Source organism: Manis pentadactyla, chromosome 4 (genome assembly GCF_030020395.1).
Source record: "Manis pentadactyla isolate mManPen7 chromosome 4, mManPen7.hap1, whole genome shotgun sequence".
NCBI lineage: Eukaryota > Metazoa > Chordata > Mammalia > Pholidota > Manidae > Manis > Manis pentadactyla.
Window position 1 is genome coordinate 183,106,147 of NC_080022.1, and position 12,198 is coordinate 183,118,344.

At 57.7% G+C, this 12,198-nt stretch overlaps 1 protein-coding gene across 2 annotated transcripts in view; it reads right to left on the reverse strand.

Annotated features, from left to right (window-relative positions):
• SDK2 (sidekick cell adhesion molecule 2) overlaps nt 1-12,198 on the reverse strand; it is a 244,260-nt gene that overhangs the window by 144,833 nt on the left and 87,229 nt on the right. The gene's annotated exons all lie outside the window — the stretch shown is intronic.

Here is a 12,198-nt window from a genome sequence, read left to right on the forward strand (position 1 = left end):
GTCCATGCAGCGGAGAGCAGGCTGAGGTCCCGGGTTGGGGAAGGAGGGGGCGGGGCCGCCGGTGGCTGGTTGGGGCCCCACGCTCACACTCCCTCCCGGGTTTCGGCACCAAATGTAAGATAAATTCTAGCCGAAATAAGCAGGCGAAGAGAGGCAACAAAGGGCCAGGTAGTTTATTTGAATGTAAACACCCGGGCGCGAATTCTTCAGCCTCTGTTTCTGTAGACTGGAGAAATCTCGCCCTGGTGTTTGCATTCAAATAAACTACCTGGCCCTTTGTTGCCTCTCTTCGCCTGCTTATTTCAGCTAGAATTTATCTTACAGCTTCCCGCACAGACTAGGAGCTCAGTCCTGATGAAGGACCGCATTAAAGGACTTCTGTTTTCAGTGGGCTGGGTTATGATCCTAACCCGCCTGCTCCCGACCTGTCACCTCCCATTCACCGCCCACCGCTCCGTGTGCAGGCCTCAACTTGCCCTCCCAGCCCGAGAACAATGCCATGCCAGCCGCCCTGCAGGGGGGCCTGAGCTCAGCTAATGGTGACTGACGACATCGCGGCAGGGAGCTCGCAGGCAGCAGGACTGGCATGCTGGCAGGACGCACCGGCGAGATTGATGGCCCTGCACGGCCGTTTCTGACGCTCTCCCCGGCAGCCGAGCCGCCCACCCTCCCCTTCCTTCTCCAGGGTGCCCCCTCCTTCCCGGAACGGAGGCCCACATCCCTCCCCGGCAGCGGGCCTGGTGGCGGATGGGATGTTCAGCCTTCATGGGCTCAGGATGTGGATGGGCGGTGTCCTGTGCTCCCTCTTTTCCTCCGGGGACACCCCTATCCAGAAGAAGTGATCTGGGGGTCACACACTACTGCCTTCTCCCGTCTGGCTCGGCTGGAGAAGTGACCCTCTGCTAGGGTCCCCCATCCCCAGGGCCAGCCTCTGTCCGTGGTTATCAGGGCCAGGTGCCTCTGTGTTCAGGTGTCCCTGAGCCCAGGAGAAAACCCGATTCTCCCAGACATGAAGTGCCCTGGCCCCGGCCACATGGATGGCTCGTGTGGGCACTGGCATTTGAACGTAGGGCTGTCTGGCTCCGAAGTCCATGTTGCTTCCACTGTGACGCATGAAGTGGGTTGGAATGGGGAGGTGGCCATCTCTGGGCACTGTGTGGACAAGTCTCAGAGAGGCAGTGACAAGTCCCATCTCCTACCGAGGGAGCACACTGCTCCCATGGGTATGGGCCAGCCTGGGGTCACAGGGGACAGGCCAGGCCCAGGCCCCCAGCACATGGTTGGGCTCTTAAGAAACCCACTTCCCCTAGGATCTGTGCAACCTTGGGCAAGCCAGGCTAGTTCTCTGGGCCTCAGTCTCCCTTTAGGTCCTGACCAGGCTCATCCCCGTTTTTCCCTCCCTGGGGTGCCAGGAGAAAGTGATAGATGGCACTTGAGGCAAGAAACTAGGAGGGGTCAGGGTCTTGTCCCCAGCAGTGCGAGACCCAACAGCGGCCCCCGTGGGAGCTGGTACAAGGAGAGGGGGGCCTCGGGAGCCACCCGCCAAGCGCCAAGGCCAGGAGGGCCCCAGCAGACCTCTGCTGGCCGGCCGTGCCCAGCTCAGGGGGCAGGAGGGCAGGCCAGGAGCTGTGGTTTGGCAGTGGGCGAGCCCCGCGTGGGAAAGGGCGAGTTTACAGGAAGGCTACCAGTTACTGGAAAGGACGATAAATTAATATAATAGGGCTTTTGACTGGTGACAAGGGGTAAAACTTGTGATCCAAAAAGCTCCATGTGAGGTTGTCAAAAGAATGACCGAGAAGGCAAGATGGGGAAGAGGAATGAGCAGCAAGGTGCTCGCAAGGTGGTGGTGGGTGGCAGGGGGCCCAGCCTTCCATCATCTCCTCTGCCTCTCAACTCCCCCCACCCCACCTGCACCCCAACATGTTCAGCATCAGGTCCAGAGGCTTCTCCCCTGAAGGCCCTGAAGGAAGCCCCCCTCTGTCCGAGGACTTGCTGTCACTGGCTCCTGCATCCCACCTCCTCCCTGGTTTTGGGGACTCTTGAATCCCACCTCACACCCGGGCTCTTGGTCCTTTGTCCTAACGTAGACCATGCATGTCATTCATTCCCTCCTTTGTTTACTCAAAGCTCTATTTACTCATTCAGCAAGTGCTGAATTGAGTACCTACTATGTGCCAGGGGCAGCATGGGAGCAAGGACAAAACCTCTGGCCTCCAGTTGCTCTCATGCACATGTGGAGATGGGTGAGCCCTTGGACTGTGGGAGAAGCACACAGTGGGTGAGGCCCATTGAGGGCTGGGCCTACAACGTGGGTGCAGCTCCCAGGGCATAAGGGACCATTAGGGAGGGTAGTGCCAGCAGCATCCTGAAGGGAGAGCAGAATGTGTGCCAGGCAGAGGGCTGCAGGAGAACTTGTGGGCAGCAGGCACTATTTTTGCAAAAGCCAGGAAGTGATAGAAGAAAAGTGGCTTCTGGGAACTTTGGGTATTTCAGGATGGGAGTCAAGGGTGCAAGGGTGGTGCACTTCAAGGTGGGAGGAGATAAGGCTGGCTGGCATGGTGGCCACAAGATGAGGCTGGCTGGCATAGTGGCCACAAGAACAGCCCTGGCTTCCCCTCTTCAGAGCTGCATGACTTCGGGCTAATCCCGTAACCCCTCTGAGCTGGTTTCTGCCTTTAAGGAGAGTGAGGTGGGGATAATAGTGCCTGTCTCAGAGAGCTGGGGCAAGGAAAAAAACCAAGAAACTGCAGAGTATGTCCTGCTAGTTTCTGATTTTTGAATGAACGAATGGTGAGGGGCAGGGTCCCAGAGAAGAAAGGGCTTATAAATTGTGCTAAGGAGCTCGGATATCATCCAGGGGGGCAGTGGAGATTCTGGGAGTGCGAGAGTATGTGTGTGTGGGGTGCAGGAGTGTGTGTGTGTGTGGGGTGTGGGAGTGTGTGGGTCTGCACTGGGAGCTTGTCTGGGTGCTAGGATCAGCCCAAGCTCCATCGCCAGCCTCTCCCCATTCTTACCTATTTTGTCCCCTGTTTCTAGAGGACAGTCAAGCACACAACCTTTCCTGCTCAGTGAACACCCACTGTGACCCCGGCCCTGGGAAGCCCTGCAAGCTGGCTGCAGAGATAGGATTCATGCAGGAAGGGATGACTAACGGCGTGAGGCACGGAGCACAGCAACCGTGGATGCGAGAGCCAGGTGGAGTGGGCATTTGGGATAGAGGAAGCCACTGAGAATTGGGTGGGCAGCTGGGGAGCTCTGGAGGGGGAGGCGTTGTGTGAGTCATTCACTCGTTGATGAATCCAGTGGTAGTGGACTGTCAGCTCTGCACGGGCCACCACCCCGTAGCCGGGCCACAGTGGGGAGCGAGTCCATGGAAGCTTTGAGCTCATGGAGCTTGGGGTCCAGCACAAAACACAGGTGTTAAACAAGGGATGCAAGAGTGATGGTGTGGAGAAAGGGAGTGTGGGGGGCAGTGGGAACACCTGACACAGAGAGGCTCCCCAGAAGGTGACATAGAAGCCAGGATTGAAGCCAGGCAAGAGGGAACGCAGGTGTGCCGGGCAGAGATTTGAGCAGGTCAGAGCGTTTGGATGGGGCAGGCCGCCTGGTCTGTCCACGTCAGGCTCAGAACTGGAAGGAGGCCCTTGTGGCCAGAGCCCCGTTGGTGAGGAGAAGAGGAAGGGGAGATGGTGCGGGAGGGGCCAACACGGGCCCTGCCCTGGCCGTGAGCCCTGTGCAGGAGCTGGGCTTGCTCCCAGGGGCAGAGGGGAGCCACGGAGGTGACACTGCCAGGCCTGCAGTTTGCTCTGCCCCTCCTGGCCTTGCAGCGGGCAGGGGTGGGAGGAGGCAGGAGAAGATGCTGAGTCGGGCTGGGGCTGCCTTTTAGGAGCCCAGTGAAGGGCGGTCTCTGGGGGAGAAATCGCTCCCCCGGGGTACTTAGATTTCAGTCTTGTGGGGATAACATTTCCCTGCCCAGAGGGAGATGGTGCTGGGGAGGGAGGAGGTGGTTTAGCTTGGCCCTGCGGGGTGGCTCTGGGGTGGAGGGACGTCCCAGGATTCAGGGGTGCTGGGAGGTCATGGACCTCCTGTGAGCTTGGGGACTAGGCCTCGCTGGAGGGAGAGGTTCTGTGGTGATGGCGCCGGCTCCCGAGACCCAAACGCTGGGGCAGGAGGCAGTGCGGTGGAAAGATCCTGAGCCCAGTTTGGGGCGTGCTGTGGCCTGATGGCTGCCCAGGTGGAATGTCCAGGTGGACATCCAGGGCTGGACCCAGGCCTGGAGAAGGGCTGTGGAGCCTTCAGTTAGCAGGCGTCAGGAAGAAAGGGGACAACGATGAGGAAGGGGCTTCTGTGGCCACCGCTGAGTGTAGCTCCCAGGTTCCACGCAGCCCTCACCCACTCTGGGTCCCTTGGCCGCGTCACAGTCCACGCACGCACAGCGAAGGGACCACCCTACATCAAGTGCTTGTGTTGAGCCGGGTTGTCCCTGGTGCTTCAGAGGCACACACACCTCACCAAATCAACACAACCACCCCCCGAGGTCATTACCGCCCCTCTAACAGATGGTGCAGTGAGGCTGAGGATCCGCCCAAGGTGAGCAGTAGAGGAGGGATTCGCACCCAGGTCTGGCCAAGTCCACGGCCCAGACTCTGGTTCCCAGGGGATCTGCTGCCTCATTAAGTCCCAGGTGAACAGGGAAAGCTGCCCCTCTGTTCTCCAAGACAGCCGGAGGACCACGAGGCTGCGCTGGAGCACCAGCCCTCACAGGGGCAGGACTTGGGGCCGGGGGGGGGTGGGTGGCGCTCCCTGCTGTGGGCATGTACTGTGTCACCCCACCGCTCCCACGACGAGTCCACAGGGCGGCCAGAAGGGAAGGCGGGGGCCTCTCTGCCCCGCCCCAGTTCTCCTCCTCCCTCTGTGGCCAAGGCCTCCCAGTCTCCACCCTCTCTCAGCCTCTGTCGGCTCATGGGCACTGCAGACCAGTCTGCAACAGCTGATGAGGATTCACCTGTCTGTGGCTCACCTCTCACACTACATTTACCACCTCAGGGTCAAAGCTCTGATTTGTGGTGGGCAGAGGGATTAGAGGAGAGTCCCTCTGCCATGCTCAGTCCCAGATAAACGGCACACCAGTCAGGCCATCCATTCTCTTTTGCACCAAGGCACAGGCGGGGGGACCAGGTCGCGTCCTGTGCACCTGCGCCTTCTCTGGGGTCCCTGGTCTCTCCCAGCATCAGCTGCTCCTGTGAGTGGCTTTCACACACCTTGCTTATCGTTTCCCTCTCTCCTCTTTCTTGAATCCTGATACAAGTTTGCCCATTTGAACCTTCTGTAAATATCTCCTTTTGGGGGGTTAGCTTTCTTTTCAAGTATAGAAAATATTCCCCTGTCCAGAAGAAGGATGATCTGGAGAGAGAGGAGGCAGTTTAGCCCACAGCAAGAAGCACGGACTGCAAGCACCAGGGCACCCTGCAATGAATGGCAGCACGGAGGCCGCTGAAATGTGGCAGAGGGAAGCCTGGGCTAGAATTCGGGGGGATTTCATTAGGCCTGCCTCCATCTCTTTGGCTAGGAGACCTTGGGAAGTCCACTTCACCCTTCTGTGCCCCAATTTTCTGGTCTAAAAGCACAGAGAACAATGTCACAAGGAAGAGTGGTGTGATAATTAAACAAGATAGGGTGGGGAGCTGGAGCGGCTCACAGTGAAGGACGGCCAAGCGAGGTTGGTCTCCCTCCGAGGCTCATGTCCGCATGGAGCCTCATTACGTGACGTCAGTTTGAAAGTAGGGTCTTTGCAAATGCAATGAGCTAAGAGGAGGGCACACTGGGTTCAGGTGGGCCTTAAATCCAATGACTGGGGTCCTTATAAGACCGTGGGAAGGCCCAGAGACACGCAGGGCAGAGGGCCACTTGGAGGAGGAGGCAGAGGCTGGAGGGACACACCCACAAGCCGAGAAACATTAAGGACGGCCAGCAGCCACCTGAAATGGCACAGAAGCACGGAACGGCTTCTCCCTCAGAACCTCCAGGGACAGCCAACCCTGTGGACACCGTGACTTTGGGCTCTGGCTCCCGAACTGTGAAATAACACATTTCTGTTGTTCTAAGCCAGCTGCTTTGTGGTGATTTGCCACAGCAACCACAGGAAACTAAGAAGGATGGTGACAGGGTAGCAGCAGAGGTGTTGCCTGAGCACAGCCCGCCTTCCTGTGGGCCCCAGGGGCACGTGAACCCCCCCAGGGAGGGCAGGGGAGGGAGCGGAACCATCCCGCCACACTCTAAGTTGAACAAATACTTGAAGAGAGGGGAGAGTAAGTGTCTTTACACTTGGCTGCAGCTTTGGTTGCGTCTCTGGTGTCCACACTGCTCTGGGATCTACGGGACCCCAGTAACCCTACAAACAGGGTAGGGCATGTTAGCTTGGGCTCGGCCTGGTCAAGGTGGCTCCGGTGCTGCTGGCTGCGTGGGGACGATGATGTGCAAACGGTACCACCATTGTCCATCTCGCACCTTGTCTCACGGTCTTACTTTCTCAGCTTCCTGGAACCTCTTCCCCATTAGAGTCTTAAGAAATGTCATGGAACTGTATTACCTTCCAGAGGGGAACTGTTCTTGTCCAGGGCTGGTGGGGACAACCACACTCCTTATGATCCCCAGCAACGCTTCTGGCTAGAAACCCATGGGAAATGTAACTCTGTCTATCTTCTCCGACAAGGGGCGTCAAACTCCTCCTCAACCCCCCGGAGGGTTGCTGGGTCTCCTGCAGTGTCTGGCCGCGCAGACCACCCCTTCCCTGAGACTCAGCCTGGTTCCCTTCACCTTCTTCTGGTCTTCCTCTTACTGCCCTGCCTCCCCGGTTTGCTCCTCTTCCTCCTCGGGCTCTGAAATGTTGGACTTTCCAGGTTTCTGTCCCGATCTTTCTCATTCGCTCCATCTCCCCTTGGTGAGAGCCTCCACATTTCGGGAGTCAGCTACTGCTTGGAAGCGGATGCCTCTCAGAGCCTCACCCCAATCTCTTGCCTGAATGAATCAACCATATTTTGATGATCTCCAGGCTCAAGGGTTTAAAATACTGAACACTGAACTCGGGCCTCTGCAAGCTTGTAGGGTTCTCCAAATTCTCTAGCACAGTTGGTACCCAAGCCAGGAACAATGCATCGGCCCCCTCCTTCCATGTCTGATCTAGATGGAAGGGGAGCCCTTACTGGCCTCCCGGCCATCAGTCATTAGATTGATCTACTTCACAAAAGGGGTTTCTAACCATGTGTTTCCTGTTTAAATGTCTTCAATGATACCCCACTGCGTATAGGATAAAATACTCCTTAACCAAAAATACAAAGCCCTTTTTGTATTTGTAAAGCACTGAACCAAACACATGGTGGGCGTTCTGGAAATATTAGTCAAATGGACTCAACTACTTCTGATTTCCTGCCAATCCGCACAGCCTTCCCCCTGGGACCTCGCTCCTGTTACCCACTACCTGACTCCTACCCAGCAACGCCCCCCACTGGCCCCCCGGGGCACTGCTGCCCCGACCCCAGAGCAGGTGAAGTGCACACCTCCATTTCTGCTTTGGTACGCCCACTGGGTTGCACATAATGATCTCTTCACTTATTTACTTGTCTCCCTTTAGACCCACGCTTCTCATCCAGGGGTCCCACCCCCAGGGAACCCTTGGCAATGTCTGGAAATATATATATTTTTTATTAAGGTATTACTGATATACACTCTTATGAAGGTTTGGAAATATTTTTGGTTGTTGTTAACTAGTGCGTGTGGGGTCTTAATAGTATCTAGTGAGAAGAGGTCAGGGTTGTGGCAATACATTCTACAATGCACAGGACAACAAAGAACCATCTGGCTCAAAATGCGGTTGGTGCCGAGGTTGGGAGACCCTGGTTTAGACTTGAGCAGGGCCCACATCTACCCTCTGCCATGCTCCAGGGCAAGCCTGGGTGCCTGCCGCACTGTGGGCGCTCACGAGTGTTCTCTCAGTGAGCATCCCTGAGTGCACCCGGCCCTGGAGAGAAATCCAATCACTTCTCCAAATCGAGGCCTGGGCCACAGAGGAGGGCTGCTGGCTGTCTCGCAGCCCCCAGAATCGGGTGCAGGGGAAGGAGGCAGCTAAGAGGCCCGTCCTTCACAGAGAAGCTGCTTCTCTCTGGCGGATGTGACCAACTCAGCTAACAGGTTGCCAGGGCTGTGACAGCGTTGCCAGACAATAAAACTGCCCTTCTCACCAATGCCGACTGCCAGGCTGATGAGACAACAAGCCTGTTAATTAGGCTGTAATGGCAGCACAGAAGGGACAATTTTTGCAAGGAAGGAGGGGGCTGGGGGCTCTTGTCCCATCAGAGATGGAGCCTGAGGCTGGGCTTTGTCACTTTCCAGAGAGGGAGGAAGGCTGCCTCTCCCTATGGCAGCAGCTGGGCCACGTGTGCAGCCCCAGGCTTCCCAAGGGCAGGGGACAATGAGCTAACTCTCTATGGCCTCAGTACAGCACTTTGCCCAGACACGCACTTAATAAAGGCATTTAATAAAGAGGACGATAAACATCAAAGGGCCCTCTCTCCCCTTCCGGCTTCCTTCTCTCTGTTCCTTCTTGCCTCTCCCTGGATGCCCCGCCTGCCGGAGATGCACCCTCCATCTCTCCAGGTAACCCCTGCCCCAGCCAGACCGGCACAGCAGCGCTCTGCAAGCAAGGTGCACAGGGAAGTCCTCCCTTCCATGTCCCCTTCAGTGGTAGGGCCGATGGGAATGTGCCAGCTGCCACATCCCCGCCCTGTCCCTCAGCCTCTCTGGCCCTGTGGCTCCGGACGCAGGCAGGCAGGGAGCCAGGGCATGCTTGGGATCCCCAGGGCCAACTTGTGCCCATTGGCACAGAGGCTTGGCCGGGCTTTAGAGGCTGGCTGCTGAGCCCGGAAGGATGCCAGCCCGAGAGCAGGTGAGCACGTCTCCTGGCAGTCCTTCTGGTCACTGGGCAGTGGCCAGTGACACAGGCTTGTTACCCCCAGCAAGAGTTCAAACAGTCCGGGCAAACCCCAAGTCCCTGGACACAGGCGCCCAGGCCCTCTCGGGGTCACGCCCTAGCCCTGGCTCCGGATCGACACTGTGCCCATTGTCACAGCCAAGGGGAGTGCCCCTCCATTCACAAACTCACTTTCCAAGGCTCTCGCTGCTGCCACTGGGCTCACGCAGCTACAGGTTGTCAGTGCCACAGATCTGCCCTCCCCACCAGGCACCCACCAGCACCTTCTCTGCAGACCCCGCAGATCCCAAGGGGGCACCTGGCACCAGCAGGTTCCGCACCGCCCCTGCCTCCAACCTGCCTCCAGCTCCTGCAAGGAAGGGCCTCTCTTGGAGACTCCACCCCTGACGAAGGGTCATTATTGCTAATGCCTTTTCTCCCCCATCTGTTGTGATTGTTTACACTCCACTTGCTAATTAGAGACTAATTAGCTGGTGCTGAAATTCATCACTTTCCAAACACAACAGGCAGCAGGCAGAGCAGAGCGATGCAGGCAACATCTGCACCTCCGCTGGGAGCCAAGGCACCGCTCTGCTCCCCTCCCCACCTCCTTCTCCTCCTCTTCCTCCTCCTTCCCATTCTTCCAGGAAGCCCCCCACCCCCAGGACTAGGAATATCTACTCTTTTGTTCAGTCCTCCCCCAACCGCCACAGAGCCATGCCCCCTCACAGTAAAGACTCAGTACATTCGCATTGAATGAGTGAGTGCAGGTACCAATGAATGAATGAGAACCAAGGAGCAGGTGGGACCAGGTGTGCTGCTGGGAGAGGGAACAGAAAGCCACCCAGGATTCGGTGGAGGGTGGCACTGGACAGGGCGGGGCCTGGGCAAGTTCCCTGAGGGGCAGGTAGTTCTCAAGAGATGCTCCAGGCCAGGGCCTGGACCTCTGCAAAGCCTTTGGGGTGTTGGGTGAGGGGTGCAGGGACAAGAGTGGGGTGCAGGGAGGAAAGGTGGACAGGAAGGAGAAAGTCAGAAGCTGAAGGCACAAAGGGAGGGACAAAAGGGGATGAGAGACAGAGACGGAGAGCCGGGTGGCAGCAAGGGCAGTGGGAGGCGGGAGGGAGTCCTAGGCTGGTCAGGGATACGGAGGTGTGACTGCATCTGAGAGAAATCTCTGTGGCCCTGGGGCAGGCAATTGAAACCATCTATTTGCATGACAGCCAGGAGGAGAGAGGGCCTGGGCACTGACCTCTCACCTCAGCGGAAGCAGGTGCTATCACCCAAAGTTCCCTCGTTCTAATTAGGCTGTGGGCAGCAGGGCCAGGGAGCAGCCTTGGTCTCTCTGCGTCCTCTGGGCTTCCGTGGGGATACTCTGAGATCAGCTGGCTGCTGGCCAGGGTCTCAGGAGCCCAGGGAGGCGCCACCTGAGCCTCTGGGAGGCAGGGTCTCTAGCCCGGGCCTTGGTTTGAGGATGAGCCGAGGCAGCTGTAAGGAAGCCCCCAGGACAGCCTAGAATCTGGAGGGGGGAGAGCGGAACCTTGTCTCTACTCCTCTCCGGGTGACATCCCCACAGGCACTGTCAACCCCAACAGCCCTCACCAGGGAATCAAAGGTCACCTCGACTCAAAACCCTCCCCCATGTGTACAGGTTGCCCTCATTTGTGTACAGGCTGTTTGCATCCACCTGTGCCTCCCTCGAGGGGAGGATTATGGGGGACACAGCAGTCTAGGTCTAAACCCCACTCTGCCACTTCCCTGCTGTGTGGCTTCAGATACGCATGTGATGTCTCTGAGCTTGTTTACCCATCTGTAAAATGGGGATTCCAACTGACCTCATGGAGTTGCCATTAGGACAAATGAGATGATAATTTCCTCTTTTTAGCACAATGCCTGGTATGTGGTGCGTCCTTGCAGGAATGGCATTCTGCAGGCTGGCTGTCTCCAGGGGCACACACACCCTTTCCTGCCCCCCTGCCTTGCCCTGCCTGCAGAGAGAGCTAGGGAACCTCTAACAGCCTTCTCTCCAGGAGACATGAGAAAGCCCCCAAGTACAGTGCAATTCCCGTGGTGCAACCATTTCCTGCAGGGCCACTTTTAAGCTACCGATGGGGCATCGGGTACTGAGGGTAGACTGGGAAGAGAGATGCACGCGGAGCACCAGCCCTGGCACGCATGTATGTCGGCAAAGCGGGGTCAGAAATCTCTCCATTGGTGGGGGTGACTGGCAGGGGGCTGCTGGGGAACCTGGGGCAGGCCAGCTGAGACCCTGGACCCGAAGCTGCTTTGAGCACCAGTGAGGCCTCAGGACAGGCCCCCACTGTTCCACGCTGTGCCCATGCTTCCCTGTCTGTGAGTGGGCTTGCCGCCGTGCGGGCATGCGAGGTGGGGAGGGTGCCAGGGCAGCTAGAGCGATGGATATGCACCCCCTGTAAGGACCATACCCACCCACCTGACACAGCCTTTCTTCCTAACTCCTCCCCTGCCCACCATACCTACCATGACCTTCTTCCTCTCTTCACTGTTCACATCTTTTAAACTGGTACGTGTTCCAGGGGCTCTGCCAACATGGCAAACAGACCCCAATCCCTGCCCCACAGGGTTTCTGAACTGGAGCAGTGAGCTCACACTTGAGTGTGCACCTGAATCCCGTGGACGGCTTGTCAGAACAACGATATGCTGCGCTCCGCCCGCAGTGTTTGATCGGGCAGGTAGAATTTGCACTTCCAACAAGTTCCCAGGCAAGGCTGCTGCTGCCAGTCCAGGTGGCACACTTTAGTGTAGGGACAACCAGATGAGCAAGCCGACAACTGCCACCCAGAGAAGGGACACAGTACTGGGTTATGGGGTTCGGAGGCCCTTCCCAATCCCAGCACCCCCCAATCTCATGAAGGGACAATCACAAGCCTTGGGCATTATAAGGTTCCGTCTCCCACCTGTCGCCCCTCCACATGCTCCATGACCCCCAAATCGTGCCACTTGGGCACCTCCCACCCCTCTGTCCCAGGACTATACGTGCCAATGCCTGCTGAGGCATGGGAAGTGCGGACCAGGTAGGCCGCAGAGAGGCGGCCCCCACCCCCAATGTCTCCCATCTAATGAGGGTTCACATCCCTCCCTCTCCCTCTTCATTCCTCCCACCCAAGTGGGGTCCCTTCTATGGACCAGCAAGGCAGGACTCAGCAGCACAAAGCTAGTAACCACCTGCACCCCCCCCTGCCCTTGTTGGGGACAGG